We start from the raw sequence: 25,195 nt of genomic DNA, 5'->3' as shown, positions 1-25,195 counted from the left end.
GGCTCCCCATCCGGCGCCCGAGTTGCCGCCGTGCTCCGGGGCTGCGTTCCTGCCTGCCACCCCCGACCCGGAGGAGCTGAGCGCCCAAGGGCTGCGCCCCGCACGGGCCAGCTCGGCGCCCGCGACGCCGAGACAGCCCCCGGACTCTGCCAGGTGGATGTTGTGCGTAGCCGGAGACAAGTTGAAGGTGAGCGGCCCCAAGCTCCGCGAGCGCTGGGGCGCGGGAGTGGGGATGGCTCTGCGGCTTGGAAGGGCCCAGGGCACTCTGGTGCTGGGAGGTGGGGAGGGGGTTTCTGCGGCGTCCCTGGGGACCGCTGCTGCTCCCAGCTCTGAGGTGTGCGTGAAGGTGAACTTGGTCCAACTTTACTAACCCGGTGGGCTGGGGGATAGTGACCGACCGCACCTTTAGGAGAAAATGAATTCCACATTGAGGCTTGTAAGAATCCAGGCAGATTGGATTAAAGCGGATGCGAGTGGAGTCTGACAACTTTAATTGTATGTGCTTGTTTTCTGCCCTCGCCGACGGAAGAACGATAAAGCAGACTCATAGTCGTTATGAAATTTCCTCAAATTTCTCTCTTAACTAGGAAGAAGACTATGTGAAATATGTATTTCCGATAAGATTAAAACTTAAAGGAGTTTGAGTATTTATTGACCAAAATAGATTACTCCAAAGTGTCTATTGTGTAAATTAGATTCCTGAATGTAATGAACACAGCCGAATGGCATTTTTGATAAATTGGTCTACCCTGTTTTAGTAAAAATAGCTCCCTTTTACCATAATTTAATTCCTGTGCTTACTGTAAAACCCGTTGTGGAGTTTTAAGGGACAAACCTTAATTTTTTCTCCCTCTTGTCTTCTTAAATGTGACATCCTAGCTTAATATCAATGAAGTTTCTTTTTTAAGCATCCTGGCAGAACTGCCTGGGAAATGGATTTGGTTTCTAGAGAGTTATTAGATTTTATGAACTTGGTATAAATAGTTCCTCTCCACCCCAATAGATTAGGTGCTTGTTCAGGGGATCACAGCGACATTTAACAGTGTGGCTTCAGGATTCGATTCAAAGATTTCTGGTAGGTTACTCAAATGAACTTTATGTTGATCTTGAAAAACAGCAACCACCAAATAGATCCTTTCTCCGAACATTATTCTTCTACTGAGCATCCCTTGCCTCTTGGTGGTAGGGATTTGGCCTTAGATGGTTTCCTATGGCTGCTGCATCGCACATTTGAAAATGTCAGTTGAACATGGAATGCCAAAGTTCCCTGGCCAGACTGGTCCTTTCTGTGGGTCCAGAGAGGTCTTTTGATTCTCGCAGATGGTGAATGGGCCAGTGAGACTGCGATTTGAGAGAGAAGTCATTAGTTTGAACTCTCTCGGCTTTGCAGACCCCTGGTACTGAGGTCTGCTTGCCTGCAGAGCCCAGCGAGGGTTGGGACTTCAAACATCTGAAGGTAGAGAGACTTGGTCTCTGCCAGGCAGATCCATGTTAGAGACTGCAGCGGATCTGGGTGAATTCGGATGGTTCTGTGCCTCTCCACGGCCCCGTGGAGCTTGGGGCTTCCTGGGTCCTGAAGCCACCTTTGGTCTTGTGGTGAAAGCCCAGGAAGAGTTTCTGAAGACTGTTCTCTATTTTGCTTCCTTTTTAGTCCCAGAGGCTTGCAGTATGGACGTTTCAGAGCTCTGTCGTTGCTAAGACTCGTTGGACAAGTTTTCATCCTATCCCAGACTTGTAAAAACCAGACTTTTTTTTTTTTTAATAAGAAAAATACCATTGTATAAATTTATCTTTTAAACACACGTTTGAAAAAAGTGCACTTTCTAAAACCAGCTCATGTAACTCTGTTATGCGTTAATGGAGCTTGAACTTTTGGGGTGGGGCCTGCCAGTGGCTGGCTTCTCTTGGGGGTATTCTCTCTGCTTGGTCATGGCTTGTGTTCCCCTTTAAGGATCCTCTGCAAAAGTGAACCTTAAAACTTGTCTTCTTTTTCAAAATCAGAGGACTATTTTAGTTTTACTGCAAGTTTGTTTTCTGGTTGTTTCTCCTTTTACAGAATCGCGTGTTGCCAGCTGTCCCAGACGGTACCGCAGAAGAGGTCTATTATTTTAATTAAAATATCTCATTCACTGCCTTTGATGGAATAATGGATAAACAAACTTCACTGCCGCTGCCCCTGTTTTTGTTTTCTTGTATTTTTTTTTTTTTTACTGTAGGTGCCTTAGAGATCGGGCATGTGGGGTCCTTATCAGCTGATTCAAGGCTTCTCTTGGGTGAAACCATTATTATTTTTTCCCGAAGGTGCAGGCTAGTGCAGGAGTAGTTCACCGGCAGCTCTTGATTGGCGGTGCAAAGATGCTTTGCCCGAGTTCCCAACTTCATGTGTGTTCTGTCAGGAGTCAGTCAGCACAGGAGAGCTGGAAAGGGGACCCACAGCCTGGTCCTCTCAGGAATGATTCTCTCCTAATCCACTGAGCTAACCTCAAGAATGCTGTCTGGTGACCCCTTTGAGCCCAGGACCTTTAATGGCTATTTAAAATGCCTTTTCTCTGTGGCTGTTCAGTTAAGAAACCCCATCAGGGCCGAGTGTGGGAGCCGGCAGGCCCTGGGGTTGGGGCTCCAGGATCCCGCTAAGCAGCCCCACCATCCTCGGGCTCCGCTGCAGTCTGGGTCTCAATGGGGGAACGTTTGTTTCAGCACTACAGTGACATGAAGCAAGGACCCATTTGTTAGGAAAAAACTTGTCAATTTTTTAGGAGAAATTCATCTTGTGAAGAACTCTACAGAGCTGGACTCACTTTCTGCCAAGTGTTCCCTTGGTGGCTCATGTAAATCTTGCATGTTTAAGACAGGTGTGTCTGCTGGGCTGTGACACAAATGACATGTAAAGTTACTGTGAAAGTGATTCTACTGTACAGGATCATAAGTCACTGCAGGAATTATTTAAAGCCTACTTAGAATTATTTAACATGCAACTTTAAAAATATAAGTGCTCTCCCCACCAAAAGTCTGATTTTTATTGGTAATTTCACAGACAGAAACGTGTCTGCCTAGCCCTTTTGTTTTGTCTGAAGCTCTGCATTATCGCAGCTGAGAGATAGTTTTGGTTTCAGCTGAAATTTCCTTGCCTCTGATTGTTTAAACCAGATCCTTAATCTTATTTTAATGTATTTAAAATGTTCAAAAAACCCGGAAGAATTGTTTTGTATAAGTAGCAAGTGAATGTAGTTTAAACACTCCAGCAATTCTGGTATCTAATTGGAAACAGGTGGAATTCTTGGAATCCTGTATTTGAGCCTTCCTGTAACCCAGCACAGGGACACTTTTTACTTGTGGCTATTCATCTCACTAGTGCTGTTTGAAGAGTGGCCTCACGGCCTCTCTCTTTCTCCACCACAGTGTATGTGGACATTCCAGTCATGCTGGGCGTTTTAGGGATCGGATGCCTGTGGATACCTGGGCACTGAGAGAATTGTGTGTGTGTGATGGTGGAGAGAAAAAGGAGCGCTGCTGGCCTCGGGAGAGAAGCGACTTATTATCTGCTGTTATGTAACTTTTATAGCAAAGAAGTTCTGAGTTCTTTGCAACCTCTGATTTAATAAACATTTATTGACCCGAGCGTGTAGGTACATTTTATTGTTCCCTAAATATGATTTAGCATTTAGAATTTATTTTCCCTAAAAGTTCTACATTTAGAGATATAAATTTCGGTTGCAACCAAAAAATGTGAACTTGGTGTGGAGCCCTAATAATGGGACCCTTGGAATCGTCTACGTGATTTTTTCCTGTTGTGGTTTCCAAGCTGCGCTCCTGAACACAGGTGATGGCCCTGCTTTGCTCTGTGTTTCCAAAGCGAGTTTGGTCTGGGTGTAGGTGCTGGCTTTCAGAGGAGGAGTTGAGGTCTGCCTCTGGCCACTGGTCCTGCTGCAGTTGCCAGCTGCCATCACTTCTGTTCCCAGCCCCTCTCTGGGAAGGTTGGTGGAGCAGAGGTGTGTCCTTGCAAGGGAGTGGGGTTTCACTGGGAATGGAGGGGGACTCTGTGCTGATGTTCTCATTGATGCCACTCCAGAAGCCGCTTGGACGCACCTGGATTGTGGCTTAAAGATTTTTAAAAAGTGCTTGTGCCTATTCACACAATGTGGCACAGTTTAAAAATGTAATGAGGTCGCACACTGTCTTTGAGAGATGTCTGAATTGTTGCAAACCCCACTAAAAGCCTTTGCTTTAGAGAGCAAACAACTCTCTGATAAAAAATAATTCTCCTTCTGGCTGTAATTAATTCCTATAGGATGATGTTAATGCACAAATTAAAGGCTGTCAATTTCTTCATTTTAGTCTGAAGACTTTTCCTTACTGCAGTAGTCTGCGCGGGCCTTGGTAGAATTCTTGTGTTTAGTAAGAGTCCTGGGCCACGGGGTTGCCAGACCCCCCAAGTGGAATTGGTAGGGATCCCACCCACGGGGTCCTCCTGCACAGTCAGACAGGAGACCGTGAGGAAAGCGGATGGGGTCTGCCTGCAGGGATTTACTAGCATTGTAGGTGGGAGATTCACATCCAGTGGAACTGACAGTCCTGCTTCCTTCCAGAACAGTGTGTGTGAAGCCGAGCAGGGCATGCCAAGGCGGCGGGCACTCTTCTGTGAGCGGGAGAATCCTTGGGAGCCACTGGACCCCCTGGGTCTCGCATGAGGCTGCTTCCATCAGCTGACGCTTGAAATCCTGGATGCTTTTGACCATTTGGAATTTGTACAATTAATCTGGGGGGCATGGGCGGGGGGACTACCAGCATTGAAACTCTGAGATGCCAGCTTGTTCCTGGCGTTGCTTTGTGCCTGCGTCACAGACATGTTTCTCTCTCTGGCTGAACGTGTTCAATAAGTAAATGTGGTTAACATTTTTTAACAAGTTACCTGTGGTTGTCAGGTGTTCCCAGTTTGGTTGAGGGAAAAACACTTGGACACATTAGCTCTTTCTTAAGCGAATATTGCGAAATTGTGAGTAGTAGAATGCCATTCTTACTGTCATTAAAAGTTTATTTGGGTGTTGACAGTTTTTTGCTAAATGTGAGACGCTCAGATCCTGTCCATCCGGCACATGAAAAAATGAAACAAACCAAACTCTGCTCAGAGCTTCTTTCCATTTCCCCCTACAAGCAAGATCGTTTTTCTTACACTGGGTCTTTCCCCCTAGTAGATTGTGATTGTTTAGTTTTGTAACATAGTTTTACCTTTTTTTTTTTCAAAAAAAGAAAAAACTGATTTTTTTTAGGTGTAGTTGGACACAATACCTTTATGATTTTTTTAAATTTATTTTTTCTATGTGGTGCTGAAGGTCGAACCTAGGGCCTAGTGCGTGCTAGGCGAGCGCTCTACCACTGAGCCACAACCCCAGCCCCATAGTTTTACCTTTTTAAGACCAAAAAGGATATGATCTCTTCTGAGGCACCTTTGTTCAGTGGTTCTTTTGGACTTGTGAGTCTTTTGGTTTATTAAGACTTTCCCTCCTATTTTTAGGGGAGAAATAATTATTTAAATGAGGAGGATTTGGTAAAAGTTAGTAGATGACTTGGAAGGTAAATGCAGTCTTCAGGAGCCTGCAGCTGCAAACATCAGCAGGCCCGGGGCTGTGGGTTGAGGCAGGGCAGCTAAGGAGCCGCCCTCAGCCTGCGCAATGGGAGCCCCGAGCTCTTGCTGTCACCTCTACCTGTCATTTCTTGCTCATCCTGCTCTGTCAAGCCTGTCCTCTCCTGTGTGTGACAACTGTTTTATTTTTTTCCCTCCTTCTTTTTAGAATAAGTATTTGTGGTGCTCCATTATTTTGAGATTCTTGGAAGAAAGATGCAATGTAAATGAAAATTAAAAATAAAATTTTTGCTGGAGGGAATTGTACATCTAATTTCTTAAATGAGGGTTGGAAAAGACTTTGGTTCTCCCGTTGGAAAGAGGAACATTCTGTTGCTTCTGTCACCATTTTTTCATCACCCCAAAAGGTGTGGCAGAAAACGTGATTTTCATTTTGTTTTTTGCCTTAGTAGTTGATCTGGAACTTCAACCTGTGCTGTCTGATGTTAGGTCATTCTTCTCTGCCCCAGTGGTCCGTGGAACACAGACCTTTCAAAGGTCCTCAGTACCCAGAAACTGCAGTAAAATTGTGAGTAGGGCTGTAAGTCGGATTTCACCTCGCTGTTCCCACAGCAGAGATGTCCCAGGCGCACAGCTCTCAAGCCAGGTTGGGAGCATGGGAGTGCTTGTTGACGCAGTGCAGAAACGTCGTTTCTGTTAGTGGTCTTGCTCACTTCAACGGTACCTCAATTCCTGACTTTTGCCGTAATGCATGGCCTGGCATTGTTGGGTCAAGTGAGAGACAAGTTCACACTGGGAGTCATGTTCTGCTCTGTGGGCCTGTGTGGGCGCAGAGCCAGGCAGAGGCGCCCCTATCAGGTGGCTGTTGGCCACAGACCTCGAGGGCGCAGGTGGGCTGAGGTGGCCAGATGCTTTGGTGAGCTGTGCCCTGCAGTCATAAAGCTGTCACCTGGAGCTGGCTGTCCTAGGGGGAAAGCTGGGTCATCTCTCTTCTCCACCCGTTCCTCAGCCCTGGTACCAGTTTGTCAGCTTTTGACGTGGGAGTGGGAAAGGAAAAGCATTGCCAGTTATGGTTGAAGGTCACTGCCAGAGGAATTAGAAGTGGTTTGTGATTGTTTTACATGGCTCTGCGTTGGTGTGTAATTATGCTGTCGTCTTATAGCATGCTGATACTTTAATGAAATCTTTTTTGCATGTGTGCAGTTAGTTCTGGGGGCTGCTTATTGCATGTATGATCTAGGTCTTTTCTAATGCACAGGACCTGCGTACATAGTCTTGTTTCAGATTTGTCCATTTGAAGCAGGTCACAATTCATTATGGATGTATGGATGTGGTTGCCAGATGAGTCTTCCCAAGCCATCAATTGCCTCCTGTCATGCCTCTCCTTAAATGCCACAGTGCTCATGTTGGTACCTAGTGGAGCCCATGTTCACAGGCACGCAGGCAGTTCCTAATAGGCGCCTCCACCTGACCTAGACCTTCCTTCCAACAAGAATGACCTCAGAATCTCCCTCACTTTGGGAAGCCTCCTTCCCCGCTCTGTGCACCTGAGTGTCCAGCCTGATTCCCTGCATTCCTCCTTCCTTCGCCCTCTGCTTCCTGCTTGCAGGAGTGGACAGCCTTCTGTGGGCACAAGTGGGTGGGATGGCCAAGGTGAGGCTTTAATGGAGCTGTGTGCAGAGGCCCTGGGGGGCTGCAGGAAGGGCATGGAAATGAGATGGTGGGGACTGGGCAGGGAAGAACCCCGCTAGAGAGACAGAGCTGGAGCCCAGTTCTGCGCACCTGGCTCAGTGTTGGGGAGGGTTTTCTAGCAGAAGAGTTGTAGGGTGGCTGGGGTCTCTGGAGGCTCCTTAGAGCTCCAGGTCCTTCCTTCGTGCCTCAGATTGTCCACCTGTCACCACTGCAGCACCCGCTGGCTTGACCATGCAGGTACCTGCCCTCCACCCTCTGTCGTTATGCACCTGTTGTCTCGCTCCAGGGCCCTCCATGCTTAGTAACTCCGAAGGAGAGCAAGGCCTCTGTCAAGGGATGGGTGTTTTGTGTTTTGATGTGAGACTCTCTCAACTAGTGAGCTTCAGAGTGCAAACTTGATTTTTTTTTGTGTGTGTGTGGTGCTGTGCATTGAACTGGGGCCCAGCACGCTCTAGGCAAGATCTTTACTACCGAGCTGCACCCCCAGCCCAAATTGATTCTTCTTAATATTGTGGAAGGTGGGTCACTTATATTAAGATGGCTGTTTGAGAGACTATCGATAGAATATGTGTTTCATTTTTTAAAAATTCCTGTTTATTAGATTCTTTCTTTGCTTATGTTGGTTAAAACATGCATAATTGTATTTGTGGCACATAAATAAAACAAAAATCCGCACTTTTGAAAACAGAGTTGGGCAGAACAGTTCTTTGATGGAGACTTATTCTTTGAGTCCGCTGTGGCCTAAATGGAAGGAAAGATCCCCATAGGACCTGGGAAAGTGCTTACTGTAGTCACCAGAGCCCAGCACATGTCAGAGGCAGCCAGCAGCAGGAAGTGCTCAGAGCTCAGGTTTGGACATCAAGTTGGAGGTGTTGGAGGAAAGGAACGGCTTGGCTCACGTCTGCCTGTCCCCCAGAAGCTCTGCTGTGGCCTGGCAGGGGGCCAGCCCAGTGTCAGAGCAGTGGCCTTCAGAGCCTTTTTCGTGGGGTGATGTCATTGTCTGGCTGCAGGAGTATTTGCATGGACTTGAGGAAGTGAGGGCTGCTGTAGGGGCCCAGGGCACCAGGATGTCCCTGGGGGAAGGGACCTCCCTCTATAGGGACCTGATGGAGGGAGAAGAGGCTGTGCTCCTTTTGGGATTTGTGAGATTTGGGCTATGGGGAAGGAATTCCGGGGGTACAGCCCTTGGGCCAAGAGAAGGTTAAGTTTGACGGAGAGGTTGGCCCTGAGGATAGCAACTGGAGCTGGAGCCTTAACTCACGCGCCAGCTCCCGAGCTCGGGTGCTGTGATGTTGGGTAAAGGGCAGGAGGGAGGTCCTGCTGCTCACAGCCTGGGTCTGCAGTTTGTGCCTATTGGTGACAGGACCCGAGCTTTTCATTTCTATTTCAAGTTTTTCATTCACTATGAGCTCTGGTTTCCTGGCAGTAGAGGTGGGCGGTCGCTGGTTTGGGCCCTTGCTTTGTTCTGGGGTAGCCTCTGTAAGGACAGAATGACCGACGTGGGTGCAGACCTCACGAACTCAGCAAAGCCTTTACTCAGCATCAGTGTCAGGCGTCACTTTCTGGTTAGAAAATGACCCGCCCTTACAGTAGGAGTCTGTGCTTGTACAGGTCACACTGGGAAGTAACTTAACCATTGACGACTTCAACAGAACTTATCAGTCTGGAGACGGGAGACAGGAGACAAGTTTGAAGTTTGTTTTTTCCTGGCAGAATTTTTACAGGACAAGAATGGAGGGTCCATTGTACTGTCACTGGGAAAGGACATATTGGGAAAGGATCAATGCTTGCCCTTTTCCAGGGATTGTCTTGTCACTGGATGATGTCTGCTTCCTTCCCAGGGATTGGCTTGTCACTGGGAAAGGATGTATTGGGAAAGGATCAATGTTATCAATGTTCTGCCTCCTTCCTCCCTCCCTCTTCCCAGGCCACTCTGTTTTGGGGGCTGTCATTTCCATATCCTTCAGCCGCAGGCAGCCTTATGCCATCTCTGCTGTGGAGGAGAGGTGGACTGGGCTGAAGCTGTGGGGTCCTTGTGGGGAGGCTCCAGGGGACTCAGATGGGTTCAGCATGTGTCTGGGGCTCTGAGAGCTGGAGCTGGAGGTGGAGCGGGGTGGGTGGACCAGGCGAGAGCACCTTGTGGTGGAGCCTGGCTTCCTCCCCTGGTCCAAGAGTCATCTCAGCCCCAGCCCCAAAGTCAAGAGATCCTCTGAGGACAGTCACTGCTGCCACATTCCCCAGCCAGTGAAGGCTTCTGCCAGTGAGCTCCATCTGATGTTGGGGTGCTGTGATGTGCTGGGCTGAAAGGAGCCCCTACTCAGCTGGCCTGCTGTTCTCGGGTGCCCCATCTCTGTATAAAGCAAATTTGTTGAAAGAATTTTCAAAAGGGAACTGTCAAGCAGGAGAGAGGCCTGATGGCATGACCCCAGGGCCCTGGAGAGGCCTGCACTCACTGGACTGGTCTTCTATCCAGGACTTTCACTGCTGATATTTGCATTTAACCCCGTGATGGCCGAGACCAGAGCCCCGCTCTCTGGGCCCTGGGAGTTGAGTTGAACTAGCCCCTGCTCTAATATTGGACTCAGAGTCCTGCGGCCCCCCGACCTTGGCAGGACAGCACCCTGCGTGGCTGTGTCCTCACTCCCTGGGGAGGCGGTGTGGGGTATGCATTCAGTGACAGACCAGCTTATGAGAGGTGAGTGGGTGGCCATCTGTCCTGAGAAAAGCAGCCTGTCCCAATGACACTTGTAGGTATCAGCTTATTTTTCTCAGAATTATCGTGGGAAAAGAGATTTTAGGTGACTCTAGAGTTCATTATTATTATTATTATTATTTGTTTTTAGTTTCCTCTGGAATTTACAGGGAGGGCTCTGGGAGGAAGAGGGAGGCCATGTCTGAGAAGGGGCTAGAGACTAGAGCTTGAACAGGCCACCACTGGGGCCGGAGGAGCTGAGGCTGGGAACAGCAGCCTTGGAAGGGACAGGGACCGTCCACAGAAGGAGTGGCCTTCAGTGTCCTGTTTTCAGCATTCAGCCAGTCAGTGTTCCCAGCACCTAGGTGCAGGGTGTGGGTGCTGCCAGAGGTGACTGGTACAGACACATACCCAGCTGGACCCCAAAGGCTTACTTAAAACAGGTAGACGGTGGGCACGAGCTCTGCACGGGTGACGGCTGTGATGGCTGTGTGGGAGTCAGCCTGGGTTCCTTTATTCATCTCTGTTTGCTTTTGGTCGTAATCCTTTGTAATTCCCCAGTTTCATGATGTAATTCTAATGGAATTAAACTTGAACACTTCAAAATTATGTAATTAATTGCATTGGGCTTCAATTACAATGACTAATTATAGTGATACCTGGTGGCAAGTCAGGTGCATACTGGTGGGGGGTCCATGCCTGCCGGGTATTAAGACAGCCATTTGCTGTTGGACATCTAAGTGGCCACTTGGGTCAGTAGTGGGGAGGGTAACAACCTGGTGTCTGTGGCCAGTCAGGTACCTTCTGGTCCCCACCTCCTGGGACAACTCCCTGGAAGGGAAGGGCTGTCTCATGTGCTGTGCTTGTGGAGGTTGAAGTGGCCAGGTGCCTATCCCTGTTCAGCCTCCTGCTTTCCTGTCCCCCAGATGGCACATGCTGGTAGCCCTTCTTCCAGGGAGGGATTGTGGAGTAGGTGCCACACAGCAGAGCCTGGAGTGACATTCAGTGCTCAGTGTTCTGTGAGATGCCTCTTGGTGATCTGAGGCTCGGGCATCTTCTCAGAAAGCCGGTTCTTCCACGCCTCATGCTGGACAGGTGTTCTCAGTGCCAATGGCCGTGCTGATGTGTGCCTGCCCCGGGTGCAAAGACCCCACTGGGAAGGAGCCTATGTCCAAGCCCCAACCCGGGGGGGGGGGCTGCGTGGCGTAGGTCCATCTGTGTGCCTAAGTGTCTCACATTTCTGTTTGGGAAGGGAGAGTGGCATTGGACACATTCCAGTGCACAACTACTTTCAAAAGCTACCTGTTGGGGGAGGTGTTGCAGAGAACCCTGGGGGAAAATTTTCTGTTTTGAATGTGCTGCTTGTTGACCTGGTATGGACAGTGGTTCCTCTGTCACGTCCCTCTGATCTGTTCCTTTTTTAAGTTGAGATTTGCATAACATAAAATTCATCTTTTTGGAGTTTACAGTTACCAGTGTTCACTCGGTTCACACTGCTCCACAGCCATCTCCACTCCCGGTTCAGAATAGGCCCCAGTCTGTTCCGGTCCCTCTTTGCCTCCCTTCCTACCACTTACCCGGCTGTCAATCAGCTTTGTCCCTGGATCTGCCTGTTCTGGGGATTCTCCTGCAGGGCAGGCATCTCCCGGCCCGTCCACAGGGTTCCTGAGTTTGACTCACCTGTCAGCTCCCTTCTCTTTGTGGCGGGGCGATGTCCCATGGCATGGACATGCCCATCTTGCTTATCTTTTCATTGATTGGTTTTCACTGATGGGTGGTTGTTTCCAATTCTCGGCTGCTGGGACGGTTCTTGGGTGGCGTTGTGTCTTCTTTCTTCTGTGGCATGTACTTGAGGGTGAAGTCCCCGAGGCGTCTCTGGTGACTCTGAGCTTCATGCTCTGAGCCTGTTCCTCTGGGTGCTGTTGTCCAGGTGCGGCCCTTCAGCCCCGCTGTCTCCCCCCCTGCTCTTCCTGGAGCCACTGCCCTGTAGGGGGACCTCGTGGAAACGGTCGCAGAGCAGGCTGGGATGCGGGCAGACACTGCCCTCCCTTCTTGCTCAGTGCCCAGGGACCCTCCTCCAGCGGGGCTGCGTCTCCAGGTTTGTCTTAGGCAGCCCTGGACGCGCCTTCCCCTGCCAGGCTGGCTCAGGAGGTGGCACTGTCCCACGCCCATGCGCGGGTGGGCCTGTGTGGGGAGAGGCCGTCCTAGCCTACCACCATGGCCTCAGCAGCACAGGGGCCCTGAGCCTAAGTGGCAGTCACAGGCGCAGGACTAGAAAGGCCGGGAGCCTCCTTGTGGGCCCTCTGCCACTGCGGCTAGAAAGGCTCCTGAACCTGAAGGGCAGCACAGGCCATGTCCTAGGAGGGCTGTTTGCGCCCAGGAGGTCAAGGTCGGCCTTGGCAACAAAGTGGGAACCCATTTAAAAAAAGGAAGCCGACCCTGGAAGGCTGCGCCTGATGTCTTTGGCGTGGGGTGACCGCGCGAGTGTGCCGGGTGCGCTGATGTCGCTGTGAGGAGGAGGCACGTTCCCTCAGCGCTCTTCCAATGGCAAGCAGATTCCACTTGCCAAGCCAGATGTCCCTCAGTGCTTTCACTCCAGCCAATAAAACATTAAGCAATTAGAATGGTTAATATTTCAGTTAAGTATAATTAGAAGCTGGTGTCAATTGTGAATGAAATTGGCAGGTTCCATAAGTCACAGCAGAACACCAGATCCGCTCTTCGTGTCTGTGTGTCTCCACGGCTGCCAGTTCCAGCGGACGCATCGTCTCATCTCCCTCGTGGACAAAGTAGAAAAGGGGCTGTGATCCACTCAGTTTGCTCTGATTTTGAAGGTTTAGTTGTTTTAATATGGAGAGATGCCGAGGTCGTACGTGGGAGGGTCTGCTGTGGCCATTTCTCTACATGGGCAGGAAAACCAGGCCCTGGCCTAGGTGTGCGGTGTGTGCGTGTCATGTGCCTGCACAGGCAGCTCGCCCAGCTTGAGCTGTGGTGACTGCACCTCAGTTCACAGCACACTGTGATTAAGTTTTAAATTTTTTCTTCTGTATGTTCCATCCCCAGTACCAGTATGCCGCAGTCCGGCTGCAGCAAAATAATCGGGGGGTGACGAATAACTTGTGTACGTTGATACAGCAGGAGTAGGAGCCGTTTATTGCAGGACAGGAGCAGTATTTATACATTCCACACAGCTTATCTAATTAGCATAAACTAGATACATCAGTCAACCAATAAGGAATCTCCACACTTAATGGCTCGCTTTTGTTACTTCTCAAACCACTCCCTCTGGCATTTTGCCAGGCACCATCCAGACTTGTTTACAACTCTAACATTCCCCTGGCAAAATGCCAGGTGTTATTTTGACTTGTTTACAGACTCTAACACCAGTACCCCCCATTCTAATAGTTTAATGGGGGTGCCTCCCTGTGATGTGTTTGCGGCCTGTTTGGATAGGTAGTTTTGATTTTTTTGTTGTTGTTTTTAATTCTTTTGGTTGTAGATGGACATAGTACCTTTATTTGTTTTTATGGGTGCTGAGCGTTGAACCCAGTGCCTCACATCTGCTAGGCAAGTGCTCTACCACTGAGCCACAATGCCAGCTTGGTAGTTTTGATTCTTAGGTATGGTTTTTGTGATATAAATCTTTTTTTTTTTTTTTGTTCATTTTATTTTATTTATTTTTTGGCACCAGGGATTGAACCCAGATGTGCTTAAGCACTGAGTCAGAGCCTCAGCCCTTTTTATTTATTGATTTTTAAATTTTGAGAAAGGGTCTTGCTGAATTGCTGAGAGCCTTGCTGAGTTACTGAACCTGGCCTTGAGCTTTGATCCTCCTGCCTCAGCCTACCAACCTCGGGATTACAGATGTGCACCCCCATACCCAGCTGCAACTTATTTTTTCACATCTGTCTGAGATCCCTGTGGATTTCCTTTGTTACTCATGATGGCTGCATTGGACTCCATCTCAAGAATCCACCTATGTTAGTCCATCTGGGAACCATACCACAATGCCACTGCCTGGAGGCTTAAGTAACCAACACCTCACAGTTCTGGCGGCTAGAAGTCCAAAGTTGAGGTGCTGGCCAGTTTGGTTCCTGGCGAGGGCCCTTTTCCTGTCTTGCAGGGGGACCCCCTTTCCCTGTGTCCTTACGTGCTGGCAGAGAGCGCATGCCAGCTCTCTGGTGTGTCTTCTCATAAGGACACTGGTCCCATTGTGGGAACCCCACTGTCACAACCTCCTATGACCCTGGTCCCCTTCCAAAGGCTCCACTTCCAAGTGCCCTCGCCCTGGAAATTGGGGCTTCAGAGGGGAATTTTGGGAGGGCCCATTTCAGTGGTGGCACTAGTTTACATGTCCATTTCTTTGGGCTTGGCCCCGCGGTGGTGCTGACCCCCAGTTCCTTGCAGAGCTGGGGTGGACCTCCTTACACTCAGCTTTTGTGTCTGGACCGCCAGCTGGGAGCCCTGGGTCAGGGCTAGGGTGCTTGTTTCACCAAGGCCGACAGTTTGCTGCCCCGTGGTGGCTCCACGCTGCTCCCACTTGCAGCGCCTGAGCTCTCTCAGTTTTCCCCAGCGCTGGGTAGAGGCTTCTCCAGCCTGATGGTTTTAAAGTGGCACTTCAGGGTCGAGGCTCTCTTCCCGCTGATCCCTGGGAAGGCTTTTACTTGGAATCCTCGTTGTACACTCGTTAGCTTTTCAGATTTCCCATTTGTAGGCTGCCTGGTCCTCCACCTTCCCGATTCTTCTTAACGCACTGTTGTCTTTGTGGATTTGGAGGTGTCCTCCAGCCTCTGCACGCTGTGCCACTGGCTTTCCCTCCTGTGGACACCACCTCCCGGCCCTTCAGTAAATAGGGAAACTTAATTTTGATGAAGTCAGATCTACAATTTTTTTTATCCTCATGCTTTTGGGTTATTTCCGTTTTGTTTGAAAAGTATTTTCCCACTTGAGTGCAAAGGATTCATATTTCGTAGCCACATAGATTTGTCTTTCGCGTTTAGATCTTTAATCTGTGTCGGCGGTGATTTCTCCGTGTCTGTCTTCTGCCTGATCTGGGAGGCTGCCTCTACTCCCAAGTCCTCATGTGTGTGGGTATATGTGTCAGTCCATTTTCTGTTACTAAAATACAATATGTGAGACCAGGTAATTTATCAGAAGAGGTTTACTTACTCACAGTTTTGATAACGTAGAATCCAGACAGCTGGTTCTGGCAAGGGCCCTCTTTGGCTATGTCACCTGTTGTGGATGATATCAAGGTGGGATCCTGTGAGAGGGAGAGATCACGTGGTGAGATGCGAAGGTGCGGGGAGCGGAGCCCTGTGCTTTCTCTCATGGAGCTAATTAGGGTCCCAGAGAAGTACTTAGCTCTCTCCCAGGGCAGGGACCCCAGCAAACCTAAGGAGCTCCTGCTAGGCTCCTCTTAGAGGTCCCACCCCCCCGCCACACTGGGGAACCAGGCTTCCAGCACACAGCCCTAGGGAGGGGCTCCCCTGACCAGCACAGTGTACTCCTGGGTCCTCCTCCTGCTCTCCCACCCTGGTTTGTTTTGACTTTACCCTGTCGGGGTTTCTGAGTGGTGAATTTCCTCTTTGCTCTTCTTTCTCTCAGTGTCCAGTCCAGCATTGTTCCTTATTCTTTCGCGCACATTTCTGCTGGCTCTCCGAGTTCTGCAGGAATTCCTACGTTACAATAAATATACAGTTTAGTTTGGGGAGAATTAATAACTAAGTTGTTCCTTCTGTGAACAAAGATATTTTTCTATTTTTTAGGGCTTCTTTCTCCATTAAGGTTGTGTACATTCTTTATTAGATTAACTCCTGGTTCTTCACAGTTCTTGCAGTGTTGTGGACAGGGTCTTACTGTTTCTTAATTTTTAATCAATTATTGTGATAAAAAGAAAACGATGGTTTTTTTGTTATTGATTTTTGACACTGGCAAATGGCTGCTGACGTTTTTATTGGCTGACTTGGTTCTGCTGCCTCTTCTCTGGAGACCATAGCCTAGAAAGGCGGGCTTGTGGGCCAGGGCCTTGTGCTGGGTCGTGGGGCCATGGTGACACCCGTCACCTTTCTCTACCCTGCTCTTAAAAGGAATGTGTCATTTTTGGTAAAAGTTTCAACCCAGTGAAGGAACTACCTTCTCACCTACCCCCCCCCCCCCCCCCCAGTTTTTGGAGAGTTTTCATCGTAAATAGAATTTTGACCTTTAGTAAATAATTTTTGTGCAATCTGCTCACACCCCTGTGATTTTTACCCTAGTCCACGCGTGTGGTGAAGGCAGTGATGATCTGGGTTGAGGCGTCTGTTGCTTTCTGGGGTAAACAGCTCCTCCTCGCATGTGTTTAAGGTATGGTTGGATTTGATTTACGGTTTTCAGATGTGTTATTAAGTGGAACTGAACTCTGTCTTCCTTTCTGTCCAGTTGGAATTGGGTTCTGCTGCTCTCATGGAATGGGCTGCCCTGCTCTATTCTGCAAGGAATCACTTCTTCTTAAATCTGATCCTGTTCGTTTGTGAAACACTAGGGTCCCCGAGAGTGGGCTGGGAAGCGTTGACATTTTGCTTTGCTTTGTTCTGTTCAAGTTCTCTATTATACCAATTTTGATATTTTGTAATTCTCTAGAATTGTATCAGTTTCATCTAGGTTTTAAAATTGATTGTGTGGTTCATAACATTTTTATAATGTTTATTTTGGTAAATCTGTTGTAGCTCTATTTCTCCCCATATTCTGTTTCAGAATTTGTGTCAATTTTTCTTTTTCTTTTGGTTTGTGTATGTGGTTTTGTTCATAGTACTAGTTTTATCTAGTTCTTTTTTTTTTTTTTTTAAATGTGGCTGATTTCTTAACCTTTATCTCACTTGTCTCAATTTATTCTCTTTCCCTAACACTTCTTTTTGTTTTTGTGCTGGGGATTGAACCCATGGGCTTTATCACTGAGCCATATCCCCAGCCCTTTTTTATATTTTATTTAGAAACAGGCTCTCACTCAGTTGCTTAGGGCCTTGCTAAATTGCTAAGGCTGGCTTTGAACTCACAGTCCTCTTGCTCCAGCCTCCCTAGCCCCTGGGATTACAGATGTAATGGGATTACAGGATGTTACTTTTTTTTTTTGTTTTTTTGAATGCTCAGCCTTTTCAGTTTGAATTCTTTCTTGTTTTCTGATAAATGTATTCAAAGCCCTAAAGTTTCCTCTAAGTATTACTTGAGCTATGTTCCATAAATTTTGAGTACTGCTTTCATTTTTCTTCGATTTGTAATTTTATATTCATTCTGTAATTTTCCCTTTGACCTAAGATTGTTTAATAGTACATATTTTTTTGGATTCTTGACATGTTTCTTTAATGGCTTCTCTAGGTTCTTGACCTGATTTTGTTACATATGGTCAGAGAACATAGTCCTTGTAACCTTGGTTCTTTGGAATATGTGAAACCCTTTTGGTGCATTGTACATGGTAGATTTTTATGAACCTATTTCCATATGCTCAAGTAGGATGCGTTTTTAGTTTGGGTGGAGAATGCTTATATCTATAGTATACTTATGCAATATGTTCTTAGGATACGTACAGTTCATTTAGCAGACACAGTATATTCCTGTTCCTTAGTTCTTCCCTGCCTCTGATATTTTTTTCCCTGCACTGTTGGCAGTTGATACATTATATTAAGCTAAGCTTGCATGTATGATCATAATCTTTCATCTTCCTGATTTATCGTTTGTTTTTCTTGTGTAATATGGATCCCTTCTTTAATTCACAGGGTGTTTTCACCTTAAATTCTCTGGGTTTTGATGCTAAAACGATCCTGTTTTTTTCCTTTTGCTTTTGGTTTCTGTTTGTCCAATACGACATTTTTCTCTTGCTCTGTTTCCAATCTGTCCATGTCCTTTTGCTATGAGTGTGTCTGTTGCAGACAGAGGAGGCAAGAGCTTGTTTTTTAAACCTTGCCTGAGTGTCTGATTAGTGAATTTTAACTGCTGCACATTTATGGTAATTGTGATTTATATTAGGACTTTTGCCATTTTATTTTGTTTTGACCATTTAAAAATATATTTTTAGTTGTATATGGACCCGATACCTTTATTTTATTTATTTATTTTTATGTGGTGCTGAGGCTTGAACCCAGTGCCTCCCACGTGCTAGGCAAGTGCTCTACCACTGAGCCACAACCCCCGCCCCTACCATTTCTTTTTAATCTTTTCTTGTGTTGCTTTTTTGAGTTGAGTTTTCCTGTGCTGAATTTAAAATTGTTGAGTGAACTTTATTCTTTTGGAATTCAGAATCTGGAGGATTACTCTGGATGTTATTCACGCTCATTCATGTGTTTGGTTTTCCCTGTAAATTGATTTCCTTTTGTTCTCTGCTCCCCTTGGGATTCAGCCTTCCATATTCCACCACTGAGCCACCCCCCAGCCTGCATCCCCTGCTGTGCCCCTTAGAATAGAGTTGATTTCTAAGTCAATTTGTTTCAGTTACTTGGTGTAGGGGCTACAGTGTTTCTAAAGCTTAAAACATCTCTCCTTCTACCAACTTAAGTATTGAGTACCCCCCCTCCCTACCTCGTTGGGGTCACGGAGATTTCTGATAGTGGCACCGTTGAGAGAGGTGCTCCATGGTAAGCAGAATCAGCTTTTCCAGGTATCAAATCCGAAACCCCCCCACTGGTGGGGATGGAGCCAGTGATCTGTGTTCGCTTCTTCTGCAGGAGGTGACTGCACGGCAGCTCACCAGAACCACTGGGTTAGAAAGTTTAAAATGTATTATTAAAAATTAGAATTTTTAAAATGTATTGTCTGTATATTTGATCTTAGTGTTCTCTCTTTGGGCTTACTAAAACAATATCAGACTTTCCCAAGGTATTTCTCACTCTTCCTATATGTAATTTTGAACCTTTAGTATGATTTTTCTCTTCCTTGCTAGAGTATTTGTAATGATACTACATTTAAAGAAATTTTTTTCTGATAAAAGTTGCCAGAGACTTCAAAGTCTGAGAATATACTTGTTCCACCTGCACATCTCAAAGACAGTTCAGCTGGGTATAAAACACCAGGCAAGAAACCCTGAAGTTATCCTTATTTTCCTTTTGCTGAGAGGGGTGTAGTTGAGACCCAGTTGACAGCGGGACTCTTGCTTGGTTCTGGTAGGTGGCTTCATTTTCCTTTGTGTCCTTTTGTTCTTAAATGTCATGCTGATGTATCCAACTGTGGATTTTCCTCCCTTACCCATCTTACTGGTGCTCTGTGGACCCTTTCATTCTGATGTCTTATTTTTCCCTAGAGAATTCTCTTACTTTTATCTCTCCAAATATTTTCTCCCTTTTCTTCTGCTCCCTTCTTTTTAGGACTCTTGCTGCACAGGTGTTGGCCCTCCTGGCTCTGTGCTCTGTTTTAACTTTAGCTTTGTTCCTGAACACAGTGGGATGGTAATGTGTGGGACTGGGAGATGTGTAATTAGGGATTCACTGTGCTGTTTGTATTCACCCCAAATACTGGGTCCAGCCACAATTCTGCTTGACTTCCTGGCTGAGGTCTGCTGGTTCTCCTCTGTGGTGTGGGGGTCAAGGTGTGGTGAGTAGGGGAGCTGGTTGGATGGGCCCAGGACTGGCTGCCAGAACATTTAAGATGTCTTGTGGGGCATGTGTGGCAGTTCTCCTGGACACACTGCTCTGATCTAGATCCTGCTACTCAACAGGATCCATTAACCAGCAACATAGGCATCACTGGGAGCTTATTAGGAATGCAGACTCTCAGAGCCTGCCCCAGACCTACTGAGTCAGAATCCACATTTTTATGAGATGGGCAGGTGACTCATAGTCACGCTGAAGTTTGATAAGCCCTGGTCTAGGTGTTTTGAAAGGCCTGGTTGACTCTGTTGACCTCGTACTCCAGTGGAGGACTCCTCCCTGTTCTTCCAGGCTGAGCTTCCTGAACCCCAATGCTGGGGAGGGCCCTGTACCCAGCCTGTGTCCGACAGGGAGGTTCCCTGCCCTCTGCCCAGCTTGCTTTAAACCAGCTCCTTTTTACACATAGTTCTCATAGTATCGATTATCTGCTGGCACATTAAACAGCAGACTGGAAGCAGGCCCAGGGGCAGCAGCCATTAGGACCAGTCACCAGCTTGGCAGCAGGAGGGGCTAGAAGCACTGCAGAGGGGTGGGCCAGGCTCGTCTGGTGGAGGGGGTTTCTCCAGCATGGGTTGAGGAGGGTGGGCGGGGTGCCGGGCTCTGCAGCTCGTGAGTTCTCCTGGTGCAGACGGTAGCAGTGTCGAGGCCAAGATCATAGATGACTGTTGGGTAACTAATTGTGGGGACCCTCTGCTCCCATTACTGTGTGGGTCCTTGAGACACTGTTACCCAGAGATGGCGGTTCCCAGGGCCTGAGAAGGCTGGCCTTCCAGGTGGCCTACCTGTGGGCATGCCCGAGTCCCCTCAGGACCCCCTCCCCCCACCTGGTAGGGTTGCTGGTGTTTGGATCTTCCGTCTCCCCCATTTGTTAGCTGTGTGTCTTTGGGCACATCACCACCTGCTCTGAGGGGTGATGTGCCCAAATCACCCCTCAGAGTGATTCATGCTTCATGGAGGAATCAGTGAGACGAAGCTCAGGGCTGTGTCTGATAGACCGTCCTCAGGGTTTTGTTTCGTTTTAGTCCCAAAATGAAAAAGTCAAGTACTGTGGCCTTGGTGGCTCCCCAGCAGAGACTGCCTCATGATAAAAGACAGCAGCGGCCACGACCCGGTTGGAGATGTCAGCCCACGTCAATGCTGGGCCACCGGGTGCCCACTGATGTGCTGCTGCTCAGTATTGTTATTTCTTTTGTACTTTCCCCCAGGTATTTATTTTTTTCCCTTATACGATTTAAAAAAATCTGCCTTCGTGTGAGCCAACTCGGTTTGTAGAATGGGGTTTGGTACTGGGGATTGGACCTGGCTGGGGGCACTACACCACTGAGCCACATCCTCAGCCCTTTTGATTTTTTTTTTACCTCCCTGAGACCCGCTCTTGCTAATTTGCTTAGGGCCTCAGTTAGTTGCTGAGGCTGGCCTTGAGTTTACAATCCTCCTGCCTCAGCCTCCCAAGCTGCTGGGATTATAGGTGTGCACCACCACGCCCGGCTTAGAATGAGTTTTTAATGTCCAAGCTTCCTGGGTGTGAGTGGCGTCCTCCGCCAGTGGTCAGTGGGCAGATGAAACAGTGAGTCACGTAACATTGGCATCTGATGGCTTTTAATATTGGGAGACACACTTCCTACACAAAAGAGGACTTTCAAAGTGGAAGTCCTCTCAGATCCAGACGGTGAAAGCATTCTTGAGAAGAAGGACCTTGACTCATAACGTTGACTGGGAATAGCAATCTTTGGGAACAGCAATCGTGTGTATTTCTCCTCCTCTCAGGCACCTCTGGGGCTGTATTTAGCTCAGAGTTTACCTCTTCTATGCAGAGGGAGGCCCCGTTTGTGGGGTGTGCATAACTATGAAGATAAGGGCCGTTTCTAGGCGCCTCGCACATAAACAGTAGGTACAAGACCAAGGATGTTCAGCCCACCTGCATGCCCACCTGCATGCCCACCAGGCCCTTCTCTGATGAGGTGGGGCTTATGCTCTCAGGGTTGCTGGACAGCCCATGGGACCTGTGACTCTTATGTTGGGCATTGAGTTTTGTTTCCTTGCCAAGATCCTGAAGAGGGTTTCCAAGTAGGTGTTTCTTGTTTGGTAGCAGGTCTGGGCTGTTCTGTCCTCAGCCTGTGCTTCTCAAGGGGTTGAATTGGGGTCTGGAGAAGGGACAGAGTGGCTAATGTTAGTTCGCCCCTCCTGTGTCATATGATTTTATGTGGAATAGCCCTTTCGCCTGAATTGCAAACATGGAAAATTTATAAAAACATGTTGAACTGACTTTAAGACAAACATGAATTTGGAGGAAATGGTAAAAATCCTTGTATAGAAGAAGGAACGTCAGAGAGGATTTCAGAAGCAAAGTGAGAAAGTTCATTGGTTCTTTGATTTCAAGGAAAACAGAACTCACTTTCCAGTAAGGGTGTGGTGGCTCCCTGCAGCGCAGGTGCGCCCAGGTGCGTCTGGGACTACAGGAGGGAGAGGGCACAGCTGGCCCAGGTATGCCGGGCCTCCTGGCTGTGTTTTTAGTCCAGCTGCCCCAGGCAGCCTCCTCCACCTGACACTTCACCAGGTCCAGGTTCATCCAGTAGAAAGTAGGTCCTCATGAGCGAGACAGTGAAAACGAGGCAGAATTAATGGTTTTCCATTAGTCCTTATTGTTCAAGGGGAAAAAAGGGGGAGGGGGAGGGAAGAAATATTCTGTATCCTATCTTTTGTGAATGTATTTCATTAAAAAAAATTTTTTTTATAGTGGTAGATGGACAGCCTGCCTTCATTTAGTTTTTTATGCGGTGCTGAGGATCGAACCCTGTGCCTCCCATATGCTAGGCATGCACTCTGCCTCTGAGCTACGGCCCCAGCTCAGAATGTATTTCATTTTAAAATAAAAATTATCTAAAGGTAGCCATTGTTCTCGAATGCCTTCTTTCTTTCAAAACATCTTTCCATTTTTTTATCAAAATGTTATAAGATTGTTAAAAAAGAGCCAGCCCTGGGCCATTTCTCTGTCCTTGGGAACTGCCCAGAGCAGTTGGTCTGTGCCACTTCCTTGGCTGGTCAGGGCCAGGGGTTCACTTCTCTCTGTGGTGGGGGTCATGAATGAGGATTTAGGGCTCAGGCCCCCCCTTCTCCTCTGTTTCTTGTTGCCCAGTAGATTTTTCAGACCTCCAGTGTTTAAAAATAATATAAACAGTACTTTTTTACACACTGTCTTTTTTTGGTACTGGGGATTCAACTTAGGGGTGCTGAACCACTGAGCTACATCCCCAGCCCTTATTTATTTATTTATTTAAAAAAATATTTATTATATTTTTAAGGTGTAGATGGACACAACACAATGCCTTTATTTATTTATTTTTTTATGTGGTGCTGAGGATTGAACGCGGGTCCCGCCCATGCCAGGCAAGCGTTCTACTGCTGAGCCACAATCTCAGCCCCCTTTTTTATTTTGAGACAGGACCTTGCTAAGTTGATGAGGCTGGCCTTGATCTTGGGATCCTCCTGCCTCAGCCTCCCCCGGATGCTGGGATCACAAGCCCGCACCACCGAGTCTGGCTTTTTCTGTGTATTTTTATATAATGCACCCCTGACCGCTTCAGCAGCGTGAGTGAATCTCTTAAAATGTAGAAATGCGTTAGGGTGGGTGCCATCCTAGTGAAGCCGCTCCTGCTCCTTCTGCCTTCCAGCGCTCCTGCACCTGCAGCCCTAGTGCCTGCATCCCTCTCTCCCCAGGGCCCGTCTGGGGGCCTGGGGATAGAGGGACGCAGGTGGAGGTAGCACCTCTCACCTCACTGGCTCTGCCGCCCCCACTTGTTCTCAGTTTTCTCCTGTTCCCTGCGTTCGTTTTTTTCCCTATTTATTTTTCCTTTGTAAAATCTCTGCAGAACACATTATTCAAGAGTGCTGCACACCCCACCTTGGGTGCAGCGGGTGGTGACAGTGAACCCACAAACCCCACCCTGTCCCCAGAACCAGCACTGCTGTCCACCCTCACGCTCCCCCGTCCAGGACAGGTGACCACGGTTCCTAGTTTTCTGTTTGTCATGCCATGGGCCTGGAGCACTGCAGTTCTGCCACAGATGCCCACGTCCCTCCACTCGCTTGATCGTGAGCTCTGCGGATGCCCTTCCCACGTACCACCCGGGGAGCTGCTTTCCACCCAGGCTGTCTCTGATTCCCTGTGAGCGGCCGTGACTTCTCCTGATCGTGTCTCCTGGCGTGGGAAGGGTCTGGCCCTTCTCCATGGTACTCAGCTCCCGTTGATCTGGGCCCAGGCACAGGCTTCCTCGTGAGCCTGGTGACATTTCGTGGTCTATTCCCACTCCAGGACGAGACACCTTGTGCTGGTGTGGGAGCCCCGTGTGTGTTGGACTGAGGTGGTTCTGTGACCTCACTTTAAGTGGTCACCCTGGTGTCTCGTTGAGGAGGTCTCCCAAGCGACAGTGCCTGTAGCAGTCTTCTGTTGTTCGTGTTTCTGAAGCCTGGAGCCGGGGTTCTCCTGCCGTGTGGGTGCTGGGGCCTGTCGGTCACCACTCATCTGTGGGAGCTGGGCTGTGTGTGGCCTGGAGACTCCCTGTCTTCTGCCTGCCCTGGCGTTTCACCCACCTGCCGCCCTTCCAGAGCCAGGGTCTGTCCGGTGGTTCTGCTCGGCCGTCTCTGGGCGGAGTGGGTGGCCTCTGAGTTAGGGCTGGCGGCACTTTCCACAGCTTCCGGCTGAGACCCCGGCTTTCTGCCTAGCTGCTCTGTCCGTGAGCTCGCACTGTCCTTTTTGGAGGGAGCAAAGGTAAATCGAGCGTGTCTACCTCCCATAAAACCAGGAAGTCACCACAAGGCTGTTACAGTGGCTCCAGTTTTATTGGAAATACATTGGTTTTGTCTTTCAAAGTGAGCCTTTGGGGGCTCCTGGCAGCCATCTGTTGAGACTGACCTTGAGGATCATGTGGTTGCGGATGGTCTTCATCCACCTTCCCAAGGCCCCTTTGGTGGTGGCAGTAGTGTGGGCTTTGGTGGCTGAGGCCTGGGTGCAGATCCTGCCTCCGTGGCGCAGTAGGGCTGGCTCCCTCCTGAGCCCTGGGCCCCACGTCTTGCAGGAGGCACACTGGGCACTGTGCTGCGAGCACGAGCTGTCAATGCTGCATCCTTGCCTGCTGGACCAGGATGTCATGCCCCTCGTGTTCTTGCTGCCTCCCCTCTCTGCAGTGGCCTCCCCTGCTAGTGTTGGGGACAAGACCCAGGCCTGCCGTGTTGGCGAGCCCCACCTGCCCCCACTATCTCTGCTCACGAGTGTGCACATGTGCCCGAGGACGGAACACGGACCCTGCTCCCGCGTGCCCCGCTGCTGTGGTCTGTGCCACTCCCTGCTGCTCGTCACCTTCCCTCTGCTTGTAATCCTTGCCCACCACGTGCCCTCTGGCTTCCTGCCAGAGTGGGGCCTGCTGTCGGGGAGCGCTCTTCTCGGTGTGCTGGGTGGATCTCGGGCCTCGGGCCCCCGCCCTGCTCCCAGCCAGACCCTCTGCCTTCCTGTGGCAGGGCTTCCAGACCCTCGGGCCCTCCTGTCCGCCGTGGGTCACTGAGTTCCACACAGGCCTGGTGGTGTGGCCTGCCAGGGGCTTCTGAGATGAGGACCCTGCC

At 48.8% G+C, this 25,195-nt stretch overlaps 1 protein-coding gene and 1 long non-coding RNA gene across 4 annotated transcripts in view; both read left to right on the top strand.

Annotated features, from left to right (window-relative positions):
- The window catches only part of Cux1 (cut like homeobox 1), a 328,005-nt gene that overhangs the window by 9,918 nt on the left and 292,892 nt on the right, over positions 1-25,195 (top strand). The gene's annotated exons all lie outside the window — the stretch shown is intronic.
- LOC125612388 lies at positions 57-4,329 on the top strand. Its single transcript, XR_007342756.1, has 2 exons — positions 57-187; positions 1,652-4,329. It is a non-coding gene; the product is annotated as an uncharacterized LOC125612388 (long non-coding RNA).

The sequence above is a fragment of the Marmota marmota genome, unplaced genomic scaffold (genome assembly GCF_001458135.2).
Source record: "Marmota marmota marmota unplaced genomic scaffold, marMar, whole genome shotgun sequence".
NCBI lineage: Eukaryota > Metazoa > Chordata > Mammalia > Rodentia > Sciuridae > Marmota > Marmota marmota.
This window is presented reverse-complemented; position numbering and strand designations above follow the sequence as displayed.